Genomic DNA, 13,307 nt, shown 5'->3' with positions numbered 1-13,307 from the left:
AAGTTGCGCTCAACGCAATCCGCTGTGCTGGCTTCAATCTCCTTGACCACCCACCATATTCTCCGGACTTAGCCCAAAGTGATTTTCACTTATTTCCAAAATTAAAAGAGGAAATTCTTGGAACAAAATTTCACGATAATGACGCGGTTATAGCTGCCGTAGAGGACTTTTTCGAGAGTCAAGAAAATATTTTTTTTTTCACAAGGAATAAGGAAGTTAGAAACGCGTTATTCTAAATGCATTGCATTGGAGGGAGATTATGTAGAAAAATAAAATATTATTATTTAAATCTTTGCATTTTTTAATATTGATTCCAAGAATTTTTTGATTCACCCTCGTATATATAGAGAGAAAAAGATTTATTGTGCTTTATTTACGGCTGTCAAACTTTGACATTTGATCTTAATACTAGAAACAAAATTCTGACCACCTACAGAAGAACAGAGTAAGTAAACATACGTATTTAGGTGTCGAAGAGTATATCAGAAAAACTCCAATTCACAGCACCGTATTTTTATTCCACTTTTAATACTCTTATAGGCCAACTAGCATAATTTTAACTAGACAACTTATCACTTCGATGGTTATTGAACGACTGCTCCTGACTCAATAATCAAACACGCTGTTTCAATCCCCACCACTCTCAATTATTTCCGGAAGCTGTCACAAAAGTGTGACGGGGTCAATAAGTGTTGCTATTTAAGAAAAATAAAACTACCTTTTAGTTATTACATGTATAGAGATTAAATAAAAACTTTCAGCGTCATTACAAGTATTGGTTGAGCCTTTCAAGTTTAGGAATAAATTTTTACTGATACACTTTGAAACACTTCTATTACAATATCTTAGAAAAGCGACTCTGTGTTTGGCACTAATCGGTGTAACATAACTCCTGAAGATGCCCCATGGAGGGGTGAAACACGTGTTGAGTAATTTGTCGGTGGCGGTTGTGTGATTCGCATTGTTTGTCGCATACGCGTTTATCAGCGGGCTGCCGGTGCACTTTGTTGCACGACTACCACTGCATGTGCGGAAGTGGCTAAATATTTCTTTTCTTACTTAGAATGGACTTCCGCAAGGTATAGCTTGATTCCATTAAATATTTAAAAGCGAGACAAGAATTGATTGTATTTTTATTTATATTCAATTTATTTACTTTTTCCATTTCTACCCTCATTTCTCTTTTGAATGTATTCGATATAGTTTCATAATAGTACAGGTAGATGGGGTGTACCTGACCGAGTCTGGGGTTGCTTAAAATCGATCTGCGATAAATCGGCCAGCGCTTAGGATTTAGTTTAATCTTCTCATATATAATCCGGCGCTATTATTTCTATTTTATGACAACCCTATTCGGAGCCAATCTCGCGTCGCAATAAAAGTCTGCGTCGCGATCCGATGTTGCTCTGTTGTTTTGTAATATACTGTTTTTAATTTATTATTTATTTATTTAGAATTCTATTTGCTTTGCCTGTCTTCACTTTAACTAACCAATCTATATATCTTATGGGACTTTATTATATATACGTTAACTGGTGTTACCCCTGATGTCAAAGTCCAAAAAATATACTCTTTATGTTAGGGTTGGCAACACTGTGAAAATTATGAATATTTTTGTGTTATTTCGCTCATAACTTTTAAAAATTGAGGTATTTTTGTATACTTTTTTTTTATTTACTCTGAAATGAATGCACTGTTTAAGAAAATTACCACTTTAGGTATAACTTTCTTCGGCATAATGTATCTCTAGGAAAGGGCGGCTTAACCTATAGTGCAGGGTGTGCAATGCACACGGGCGCCGCGGCGTTCCCTGAGACAGCTAAGAGTATCGTCTTGGAATCTATCGCGGTTCGCCGCTTAGTTTCGCAACAGAGATGTGCTACAGGCATAAAAACAATGAGTGTTATTCTGCCGTCATAAGAAGAAAGGCCGTAACTAATACCATACTGTAAGCTATACCTACTTATAAAATAGCTTGTTGGAATATGAAAAAACTTTCTTGTTACAACGGCAAAGTTAATAGTTGTAGCCGTGGGAGGAGGGCAGGCCTAGGGGGCGCCAGGGTTTCATTGCACACGGGCGCTACACGAGCTAGAGCCGCCCCTGTCTCTTGGCATCAAAGTCTGAACGACGCCATGTCTATCTGTACCCTTTGATAGTGGTACGGATAGAGATGGTGTCGTTCTAAAATACTATGTACAGATGATGATCTGTTTTACCTGAGTTTATAACCTTGTGATAACTGATATGTATTTAAGAATAGGACCAATATTTAGCCACCTCCGCACATGCAGTGGTAGTCGTGCAACAAAGTGCACCGCCCGCCAGCCCGCTGATAAATGCGTATGCGGCAAACAATGCGAATCAACCTCCACCGCCAAATTACTCAACACGTGTTTCACCCCTCCACGGGGCATCTTCAGGAGTTATGTTACACCGATTAGTGCCAAACACAGAGTAACTTTCGCGAGGTGACGCCTGATTCCATTAAATATGATATATGTTTAGTTAAAAGTCTAATTTAAAATAATTTGGACAATGCTATGGGCTGCATAACGTCATACAATAGTATATTTTTATTGTGTAAATGATATAAATTAGGCTGCCTAAATCGGGACATAGACTCATTACGGAAAAAACCAACTTTCTGAACTGAATAAGCTCTTTTGCTCCTACAAAGTAACTTTGTTTATCAAGCACTAATTATTATACCTTTTTAGAAACTAGACAAACTGAACAAATTTTTGAGCAAACAATGGGCAATTAGAAAGCAGTTCATTTTTTTGCAATGAATGTTTAACCCTTTCCACTCCAAGGCTGTTATGTAGCATCGATAAAATTTAATTGAATTATAGTATCTTGCGATTCTAGAATATGTTTCATTCATTCGTGATTCAATTGTTTTCCTGTTTTAAAATTTTCCGCAAAAAAGACGTATTACACCGTGTCGAGTATCGCTCGACAGTGGAGCTTGTGGAACAAAATCAGTGTCGAGTGACACTCGACATTGGAGTGGAAAGGGTTAAGTATTGACAAAAAGTAACAAACAAAAATATAAATAACTTCTAATACAAATTTTCAAAAAAAAATAACACCTAAAATGGTAACTATCTTAGATAGTGCAAGCATTTATAAGTAAATTATAAAAAAAGTACACAAAAATATCTAAATTTGTAAAATTTATGAGCAAATAACGTGTCGCGGTAGAAAATTTTCGAAAAAACAAAAAAATAATTATATTTTTCACAGTGTTGCCAACCCTAACATAATAAGTATTTTTTTTACCTGGTCATCAGGGCTAACCTTAGTTAGCGGATTATCCACTATTTATGACAGACCCTGTATATACTTACACTAAGACCCATGAAGTTTTACTTTTTTGAAATTCAAATTTAGGAGTTACGAGTTTATTTTTAATTCTTGTATTTATCATGTATCTGAACCTATTTTTATGTGTATATTATATTTTGTACCCTAAATTATATGTTATTTAATATTATGCACTGAAAAGCAACAGTCGAAATACTTTCCTCTGGTTTTAAAGTTATAATTACTAACTATATTTCATATTGTTAAATAAACACAATTGTTTTCAGTGTAACCGTCTTAAAATTCTTGTAACACAAAATAACTAATATATAAAGTGTATATATATTATGGTATAATACAGGCAAGATATTATAAATGTTGCCAAGAACAAAATAAAATTATTGAAGTAACATATCAAGATTAAAATGGACGTCTCTAGAATAAAGGTAATATTTCAAAGTAATCACTTAATCTAGACATTGGTTCAGTTAAAGCTAAGTGTTTCTTTGGACAAATAGCTTTGCCAGGCATAGTGGTTAGGTTTACACATGTGATTGATATTGGACTTTACGAACAGTGTTGTTGAACAAGCGGGGATATATAATATACTACTCAAAACAATAGGGCCCACCATCATTTTGCCCCTTAATTTATATGCATACATGATTATTAAATTTTTACAATTAGTCAATGTTGAATTAGGGTTTTACACATTAAGTAAACACAAAATAACGTTTGAATTGTTTAATTTTATCGCAATACACTCAAATACACATTTTTAGAGAAAATAAGCACTAAGTAGACTGTCATTAAAAACTTTTATAGTCACTGTTTGTTTTTAATAAACTTGCCGGGAGCTTTTCTTTAGTATCGAGTAGGACCTCCTTTGCTCCGTATGCACTCTCTGAGCCTATCTGGTACACTCTCAATCAGATGAGTGATGTTTTGGTCGGGCATTCGTTCCCAACAGAGTTTCAGAGCGTTTATGAGTTCCTGTTGGCTGTTAACGTGGCTATGGGTCTCTTTAAGACTTCTTTTCATTTGATCCCATAAATGCTCAATCGGGTTGAGATCGGGACTCATTGCTGGCCAAGGTAAAACCTAGATATTGGCATTATTATATTCTAGCTTACCATCGAAATTACATTTCTATAAGACTTTATTATAAGTTGTATATTAAAATTATTTAATTATTATTTCTTTTTACACGACCTGTCTTATGCGTACTATATCTTTGGTTCACCTATGTCGCGTGTACCGGCTAAACACCTGTTATCAGCCAACCTCGCCACGTGACCCAGCTCTACTTTCTTTGTAGGGAATAGGTAAGTGCATCTGTTGTTTACGTTTTTTTGCGGATTCCTATTTCCTTATTTTGTCTTTTAATTTTATTTAATAGAATCAGGCGTTACCTCGCGGAAGTCTATCCTAAGTAAGAAAAGGACCAATATTTTGCCACTTCCGTACCTGTGTGGTAGTCGTAGTGGTAGTCGTGCAACAAAGTGACTCTGTGTTTGGCACTAATCGGTGTAACATAACTCCCGAAGATGCCCCGTGGAGGGGTGAAACACGTGTTGAGTGGTTTAACGGTGGCAGTTGTGTAATTCGCATTGCTTGCCGCATACGCATTTATCAGCGGGCTGGCGGGCGGTGCACTTTGTTGCACCGACTAGCGCCATCTAGAAGGTTTTTAAAGAAATATAATAAAACAGTTCTATGTATTAGTTTAAATCACAGGTAAATTTTATTACCACTGTATTAATTCATTTTTATTTACATTTATACACGTATAACAAAATGTTACATTCTAAAATGTTTTAAAATTTTAAAATTTGCATTCTACTATAGTTGTTCCATTTGAATGGAACACTTCCGGTAAATATGTCATTTGTCACAGCATCACCAAGCAGGGGCAGTTCTATCGGAAGCAAACCCCATGCCAACTTTATTGAAGACGGAACAAATGTACGAACATATTGAGCAGACATCGAGTTTCTTGACGCACCAATAAATTTAAATAAGATGTTCAAACTCGTTGGCATGTGTTCATTTTTCTATTTATTAAATAGATAGGTTAATTTAAAAATAAAAATTATGATATTAACCCATTTAAGAGATTTTATATATATATATATATAAAATCTCTCTCTCTCTATATATATATATATATATATATATATATATATATATATATATATGTCCCCCCTGTCCGCAATCAGCGACTTTTGGGTATGTCAACAACGTATAAATGAAAAATATCCGATTAAAGAATGATATTTTTATATATATACATATATATATATATACATACATATATATATATATATATATATATATATATATATATGTATATATATAAACGTGTTGAGTATACTTTTATTTTAATTTTTATTACAATGTCTCATTTTAACAATAGATATAATGGTGTTTATTATGTACAGTTGTATTTTTTCTCAATAATTAAATATGTAAACATAATGTGAACGTGTTTTTTTATTTTATTTTACTCCAACCTAAAGCCACAACTTATAGAAAAATTGGTGTATTTTAAATAATAAAAATAACTAATTACCAAAAGATGCAAAAGACACTTGTTGTAACAGCTCCTAATAGATACTGGACTGTTTGTATTTCGTGCGACAGAGATAACGCTCTACGATGCCGAAATTAGCCGATTGTCTCTTTCCATATAACGATGTGCAATATTTATCGTCGGGTACTGTAATAAATGATTACTCATGCGAATGAAATCATTTTTACATAAAGCAAATACCACTCAAATGTACATGTTAAATATAAGTTGTCTTTAATTCCTTTTTCAATTACAGCACTAAAGATTTACTACAAATTCACAAACAACACATACGTCACTTGCTATTTTTTACAATTAAATATTGAGAGGTGTGTAATGCGGTTTTGTAAACAAACTGAATAGCGTTTTGACTTCTGCAATTATTTCGCTACAAAATTCTATTTCAACAAAAAAAACATTACAACACAGTTGTAAATGCATTAATATTTTACAATGATTCAAAAGAATTCGTAGCAGAGAAAAACTGTTTTCGCTTGAAAAAAATTGTCGCTGTAAAATGCGAAGAATTCAGATGCAGCAAGACTAAACATTGTTTACGTGTTACAGAGACTATTTTTAATTTCCAACAACTCGACATTTGCAGATTAAAAAGAGAAGTTCTTCTCCATGTTTTATTGTTCTCATTTCTGTCGGTTGTGACTTATACCACTAGCTTATGTCACCACATCAAAAATCATTGTTAGACACCTGTATGTCATCATTTACTTTATCTCGACATACCGTTTTGCCCCGCCTCCCCCCACATTTTATGGTTGACCATCAGTTTCTTCAAGTATATCAAAACAGAAACCAATTAGGCAATAGGCAAAAAAAGTTCAATAGGCGGTTATTAAGAGTTCTGGTTTTCCATAATTCTCCTTCTTAGTTCTTTATGATTGAGACTGGCGGCCGATCATGTCAGTGATTACCATTTTTCTCCAGGATCTTCTACTTCTTCGAAGGTTTATGGTGTGTACAGTTGTGTTGCACCCTTATGCTACCATCCTCTAGAACTTTTACCTTGTCAACAGATATGAACCACTTCAAATTTAAAGAAAAATGATTTTGTATATAAAATGCAAATTATATATTTATTCTATTAAATCAATTTCATCCCCTTCAAAATAATTGCCTGCCGATAAAACGCATTTTTACCATCGCCTTTTCCAATCCTCTAAACACTCGGAATTGTCTTTTTTCGATAAAGCCTTGGAGGTCTTCGTTTCGTGTCAAAACGGCGTCATTAGTTTTTTAAGTTTGCTGAATAGCAAAAAAAAATACGGTGGTTACGGAACGTTATCTGTCGACTTTTTGACCCTTTTCAGCGATTTTGGCACAAATTATTTGACAAAAAAATCATTACACGAAGATAAATAATCTTTAGACAAATAAATGCTTGGAAAACTTCATAGACAGTCCTACCAACCTAGAAAAAAATTACATTCATTCCTAAATCATAAATCGAAGATAAATAACCTTTAAACAAATGCTTGGAAAACGTTATAGACAGTTCTACCAACCTAGGAAAAAAATACATTCATTTCTAATGTCCGAGAGTTTTAAATGACTATTTCACTTTACTTTTTCACCATAGTTTACTAAAAAATGTCTACAGTAATCGGCGACAAATATTGTACATCGACCTTTGAAAAGAGACAGTCGGCTAATTTCGGTAATAATTTTCGTAGAACATTATCTCTATCTCACAGTATCAATGTATTTCGTGCGATAGAGATAACTATCTACGAAGCCAAAATTAGCCGATTGTCTCTTTCCAAAGGTCGATGTGCAATATTGCCGGGTATTGTAAGGTGTCTTGTGGATTATATTTGCCTAAACTTAGGTGTTACGAAATTACATTTATTTCTTTCTTGTATTATTCGTATGTCTGCCACTGTTTTTTTAATATAAATATTCAAATATGTAATTATATTCAAATAACCGAGTACTCGTTTGAGGATGATAAAGAATCTTGTAGTAATTTTGAGTTACTTGAGAAATGGATATGTATTTTTTGTAATTTTATTTTCTAAGTAGGATTTCAGTTGACTTAAAAATGTAGAGTGTAGTTAAGATAAGCGTTAAAACTGCTTTGTATGCGAGGTGACAAATCTTATTTGCATTCCCGTCCCGGTTTAAGTTTAAGTGTAAAATAGGTAAGCGTTTCGCTTAAGTAACGCCTTAAGCAACTTAATGTTAAGAACGGTAAGTAAAGCTCGGATTACTCAGTCGATCGTTGGTACTACCTTGTCGTTAATATAATTTTTATTTTAAAAAAAAACCGCTCTATCGAACAGGTGGTATAGGCCTCCCATAAATATCGCCAGCATGAGCGATCTCGTGTTCCCCACATCTAGTGACTTCTTGGGTCATTAACTTTGTAAGTCTACCTAATGGGGGTCTACCTAGGGGAGGATCTACCTAGGGGGATCTACCTAGGGTGGGTCTACCTAGGGGGATCTACCTAAGAGAGGGTCTACCTGGGGAGGTCTACTTAGGGGGTCTACCTAGGGGGGGTCTACAATCGCCGCGTCTACCGACTTGTTTTAAATTTATGAGAAATACTCCAATGAAAACATACTCGTTTTGAGTTAGTTACCTTTGATTTGGATTCCGTTGTTTAAGCCATACTGTCTTTTGAGTGAGTAAAATAGTAATAAACATGTAAAATAATAAAACCATTATGTTCGTAGTTCTCGGATTCTATTCCCGGGATATGATATTATATAATTCACACTTCGTGCATTAATTATATAAGACTGCTATTGTTCACAAACAAGTTTCTAGAGGTTGGGCAGCTGCGTTCTCTGCATATCATATCATATACTGCGATCGGTAACACGTCTGCCAAGCGTGGCGATTATAGTATATCCCCCCCATATATGTTTGGGGGAGGCCTGTGCATTGAAGTAATGTCTTGCTTTTGTATCATCATAATTTCAGCAGCACGTCCTGAGATGGACATAGGCATCTCCGGTAGATTTATAATAGAAAAAGGTTGAATGATTGCACCCAAGTTATTATATATATTAGTTTTAAGCAAACGGCCTTGGAGGTTATTGCGCACAAAAGGAATTATTTTCAAAAGGCTCTTTCGGTGTCTTAAGTCGTAAGCCAGATGTTTACTTACGTGCGATCATTTTTCTCTTCTCTTTTCTAAAGGTTGTATATAGTAGAATCTTTAATGTTATGTCACCTATTAAGGAACACATAACAGAACAATTACTTTTACGGTAAATTTTTATGTAATTTTAACTGTGTTCCACTGGTGTACGTGTATAAATAAATTTCAAATATTTATATATATCTATATATATATATTTATTTAATATAAAGGCTTAACGATACGTCAATATAAACATATTTTCTTATCATTTAATTTTAATTACACTTATACAAAAGATGAGAGTTAAAAATGTTTCCTTAAAATATCGCTAGATGGCGTTGAAATCACAAATGTTTGTAAAAAAAATTAGTGTTCGTTTTAAAACTGAATCGACTATATAAAAAGCTGGAATTAATTTCGTGCTCGCATCCCGCAACTGTCACGTAAATTACTCGTTAGCCTGCCGCTGAACCTCCCTGAAACCCTCCCCCATTTCCACCCTCGAAGCCTACCCTCCCAAAATCACTCCCACATCAGATTTGTATCTGACAGTTGCTTTATAACATTTGACATTCATTAACGTAATTACTATACGTCAAGTTTAAATGATTAATGATTTATTAGGTGGAGTTGCGGTCAGTGTCGTCAATGGTGCCTCAATTACTTGAAATTAAATGTGGACTGTACTAAAAGAGGCTTTCATTTATTATGTACGTATTATACAGTGTATATAAGCGAACTTAATGTCGAAGGCGTTTTCTACCATGTAGATCATTTGGACGGTGTAGACATAAAATAATTTTATGTAACATAAAAAAACATATATATATATATCTTTACTTCCTTTTCACAAGCCATTTCGGAGTTGACTGTCTGAGTAAATTGTACATATATTTTTATATATAAAATATAACCGTGACATCTATTATTTAATGGAATCAGGCGTTACCTTGCGAAAGTCCATCCTAAATAAGAAAAGGACCAATATTTAGCCACTTCCGCACATGCAGTGGTAGTCGTGCAACAAAGTGCACCGCCTGCCAGCCCGCTGATACACCGATTACATAACTCCCGAAGATGCCCCGTGGAGGGGTGAAACTCGTGTTGAGTGATTTAACGGTGGCAGTTGTGTGATTTGCATTGTTTGCCGCATAAGCATTTATCAGCGGGCTGGCGGGCGGTGCATTTTGGTTCACTGGTCACTGTAACATTATATATATATATAAAATTATTAGCATTATATATATATATATATATATATATATATTAATTAAACGAAACAACACACAGTGTTGATAATTTAGGAACGCCAGATGTGACCGATGTCGCTCAGATATGAAGAAAATCGAAATACATTGTGCTCGCTTGAAACGTACCTTGTAAATTTAAAATAAGAAGCAATTTACTCTTATTTAGTTGTGTTTTTGGGCTTGATTGTAATGCCTCTATATCTTAAAATAGTATTTAATGAAGTAACAATTCTATACGCGATTATGGTATTATTCCCCTATAGATATTTTTGGCAAAGACATATGCCTTTTCAGTGGGTGTCTACGAACTAAAATTATGACGATGCAAATTAAGTTTTCTAGTCAGTCTACCCACGGGGAAAGACGAATTTACGGTAGTTGGTAGAAATGGGATGTGCTTGCTTTTGGATGTCTATAGGAAAGGCTTAAGTTCAGTGAAATTCATATGATGCTTAATTTAATTTTTGTTGGTTCAAAAACTTAAAGTGTAGTCTTTCCTAAATTAAATCCTTAACTAATTAGTTGCTACAACTTTATAATTATAGAAATAATCTCTTCTTCTTCTTCCTTCCCTTTTCCTTTTATTTGGGGTCGGGTCTCCTTATCAATTTGCGCCAGGCCATTCTATCCTGGGTTGTCCCTGCATCAAGTTGAAGGGTTTCCAGTTCCTTTCCGATATTAGACCACCACGTAGCTTTTGGACGCCCTCTCCGTCTTGGGAATTGTGGGAGGTTTAAGGCAGTTTTTACCTCGTGGTCATCTGGTTTTCGTTGAATGTGGCTATACCATCGTAATCTTTTTTCCTGTAATTTGCTGGGGATCGGAGCTACCTTAAATTAAAGAAATTAAAGAATTAAATTACTAAACTACCTTAAATTAAAAAATTAAAGAAATAATATCTGGATTTACTTCAGCAATTTCGAATAATCCTTATTGTGGGTGAGACAGAATGAATTATGATCTATTGTGGCAACTTTAACAATGGCACTAGAATTGGACGACGACTTCTCGAATGTTCTTTGTTATTCGAGAAATCGATTCACTTATGTCTGTATTTATCTATAGTACATCTTGGACGTTCAACTTATTTTGGATTATGACTATACTGCTTATATATATGTTTTAGTCAACTTTTATTCAAGGGCACACAATACATTTGCATTAGATGTTAGCAATTTATAATATGTAAATGACTTTTATTACTCAGTACTTAGTATGTAATCTGTGATAAAATGTAAAATAACGTAATTATAAATTGTAAAATAAAAAATAAGTTAAAGCTGTGATAGTAAGGAACGAGGCGAAGTAAGTGAGGCGAATGAAAGAACGATAGAAAGTAAGTTAAAGAAAGATAGAAATTGTAGAGTGTAAGTAGAAGAAAGATAGATCATGTGAAGAATGACAGAAGAGCATGGAAATAAAAAAGAAAAGAAAGTGAATCATTAAAAGATAAAAACGCCCCTGTCCCATAAATAAGATAGGGGAATGAAAGGCCCCCAATAGCGGAGGCCATTATAAAAAAAATATGTATTAGACATTAGATATTTTATGTTATTATTTACACAAAGCCAAAATTGTTATTGAAACGTTGTCACTGGACTTCATTAGCAGGCTCACAGCCGCTGAAAGATACCTGGAGTTGAATGAGCTGGGTATTTTTCTGTGAGGTAGGAGTAACCATTACTTCCTGGATCATTGGAGCTTTAAAGTGTTTGAAGAGGTGATGAAGAAGGTAAACAGAAGACTTTGAAAAGATCGAAATCTCTCGGTACAGACATCTCACAGCTGAAACGAATGAAAGGTCATTTCATATATTCCTTCATTCGCACCACGGTCTTAAGTCTCAGTTCTATAAGGCTATCAATTCTCGATGTAAAACCACATACACATATGATTTATTTTAATCAGGGCGAAGTTTACACCTGGAGGCTATGTATGGATCGCTACCTTCCACACTTACCAGATATGGTGTCCTCTGAGATCTTATATCGCTTCAGCAGAGATCCCTGAAGCTTGGACAGTACCTCGACATCCTTTTTAGCATTCCATCTCAAGGTCATCTAAAAGAGTCGAACACCGGCTTAGACAGTTGCTATTGCTTGCTTAACATTACTTACACTTCGGAAAGCGTTTGCACTGAGAGAAGAAATGCCAGAAGAAACTCCGGTAATTCTTCTAACATGATAGCCGGTTGTTGTCCTCTGTTATGTACTAATCGATCTTATATTAGGAGACGCCATTTTGTTTTAATGTCATAATGTCCGCAAAATTGCGCGAGGTAATCGACCGCCAACGCCATCTATCGTTGTCCAAAGTAACAGCGTAACGAACGCCATCTATTATTAAGTATTAAAAACTTAGTACACGGTCATATGCGTTTATTTAAAATAACAAGCTCTAGGTTGTGAAAATTGCATTTATATTCCCTGCAGACCTGCGCTCGGAGCTAGTCGGTTGGCAGTTCTGTGTTTCCTTTGTTGAAGTAATTTTTTATATTACTTTAATCTGGTAACTAAACAGGTTACGCGCCATTGTACGTTGTTCCAGTTAAGAGAACGTGCTTACTCAGCTATTTCTTTTGTAACAAACTAAAAGGTAATGTAATATTATATTTATGAGGACGTGTTTCTGAGATATAGTGTCGTCGTTTGTTTATTTATTTACATCTTATACAAGCATATGTACAGGATGATTATTTATGTTCCAAAGCCTTAAAACTTTCATGTCTTTTTCCAATAAAGCCCTGTTAATCGATTACTTTCAAAAAAGGAACATTATTTTTTTAAATTGGAATGCGACAAGCCAAAAATTTTTTGCCACTAAAGTATCTGCAAGGACATGATATGCAGTATTCCGTATTATGTAAACGCTTTTTCTTATTATATTATCACTACGTGATTTATTATTTTTGAAACCATTGATTTTAAGATAGGGTGTGCCATAAATTGATAGCAAATGAACTATATTTGTATGTACACACTCACACATAGTATGTGTGTGTGCATATAGTGCATATATATATATTTATATATGTGGGATTGTTAAGCATTAAAGGCTTCGTTCCCGAACA

The sequence above is a fragment of the Battus philenor genome, unplaced genomic scaffold (assembly GCF_028537555.1).
Source record: "Battus philenor isolate CCGP_79_NKW_IND1 unplaced genomic scaffold, ilBatPhil1.0.hap1 SCAF_3, whole genome shotgun sequence".
Classification (NCBI taxonomy): Eukaryota; Metazoa; Arthropoda; class Insecta; order Lepidoptera; family Papilionidae; genus Battus; species Battus philenor.
Note: the sequence above shows the minus strand (reverse complement) of the source record.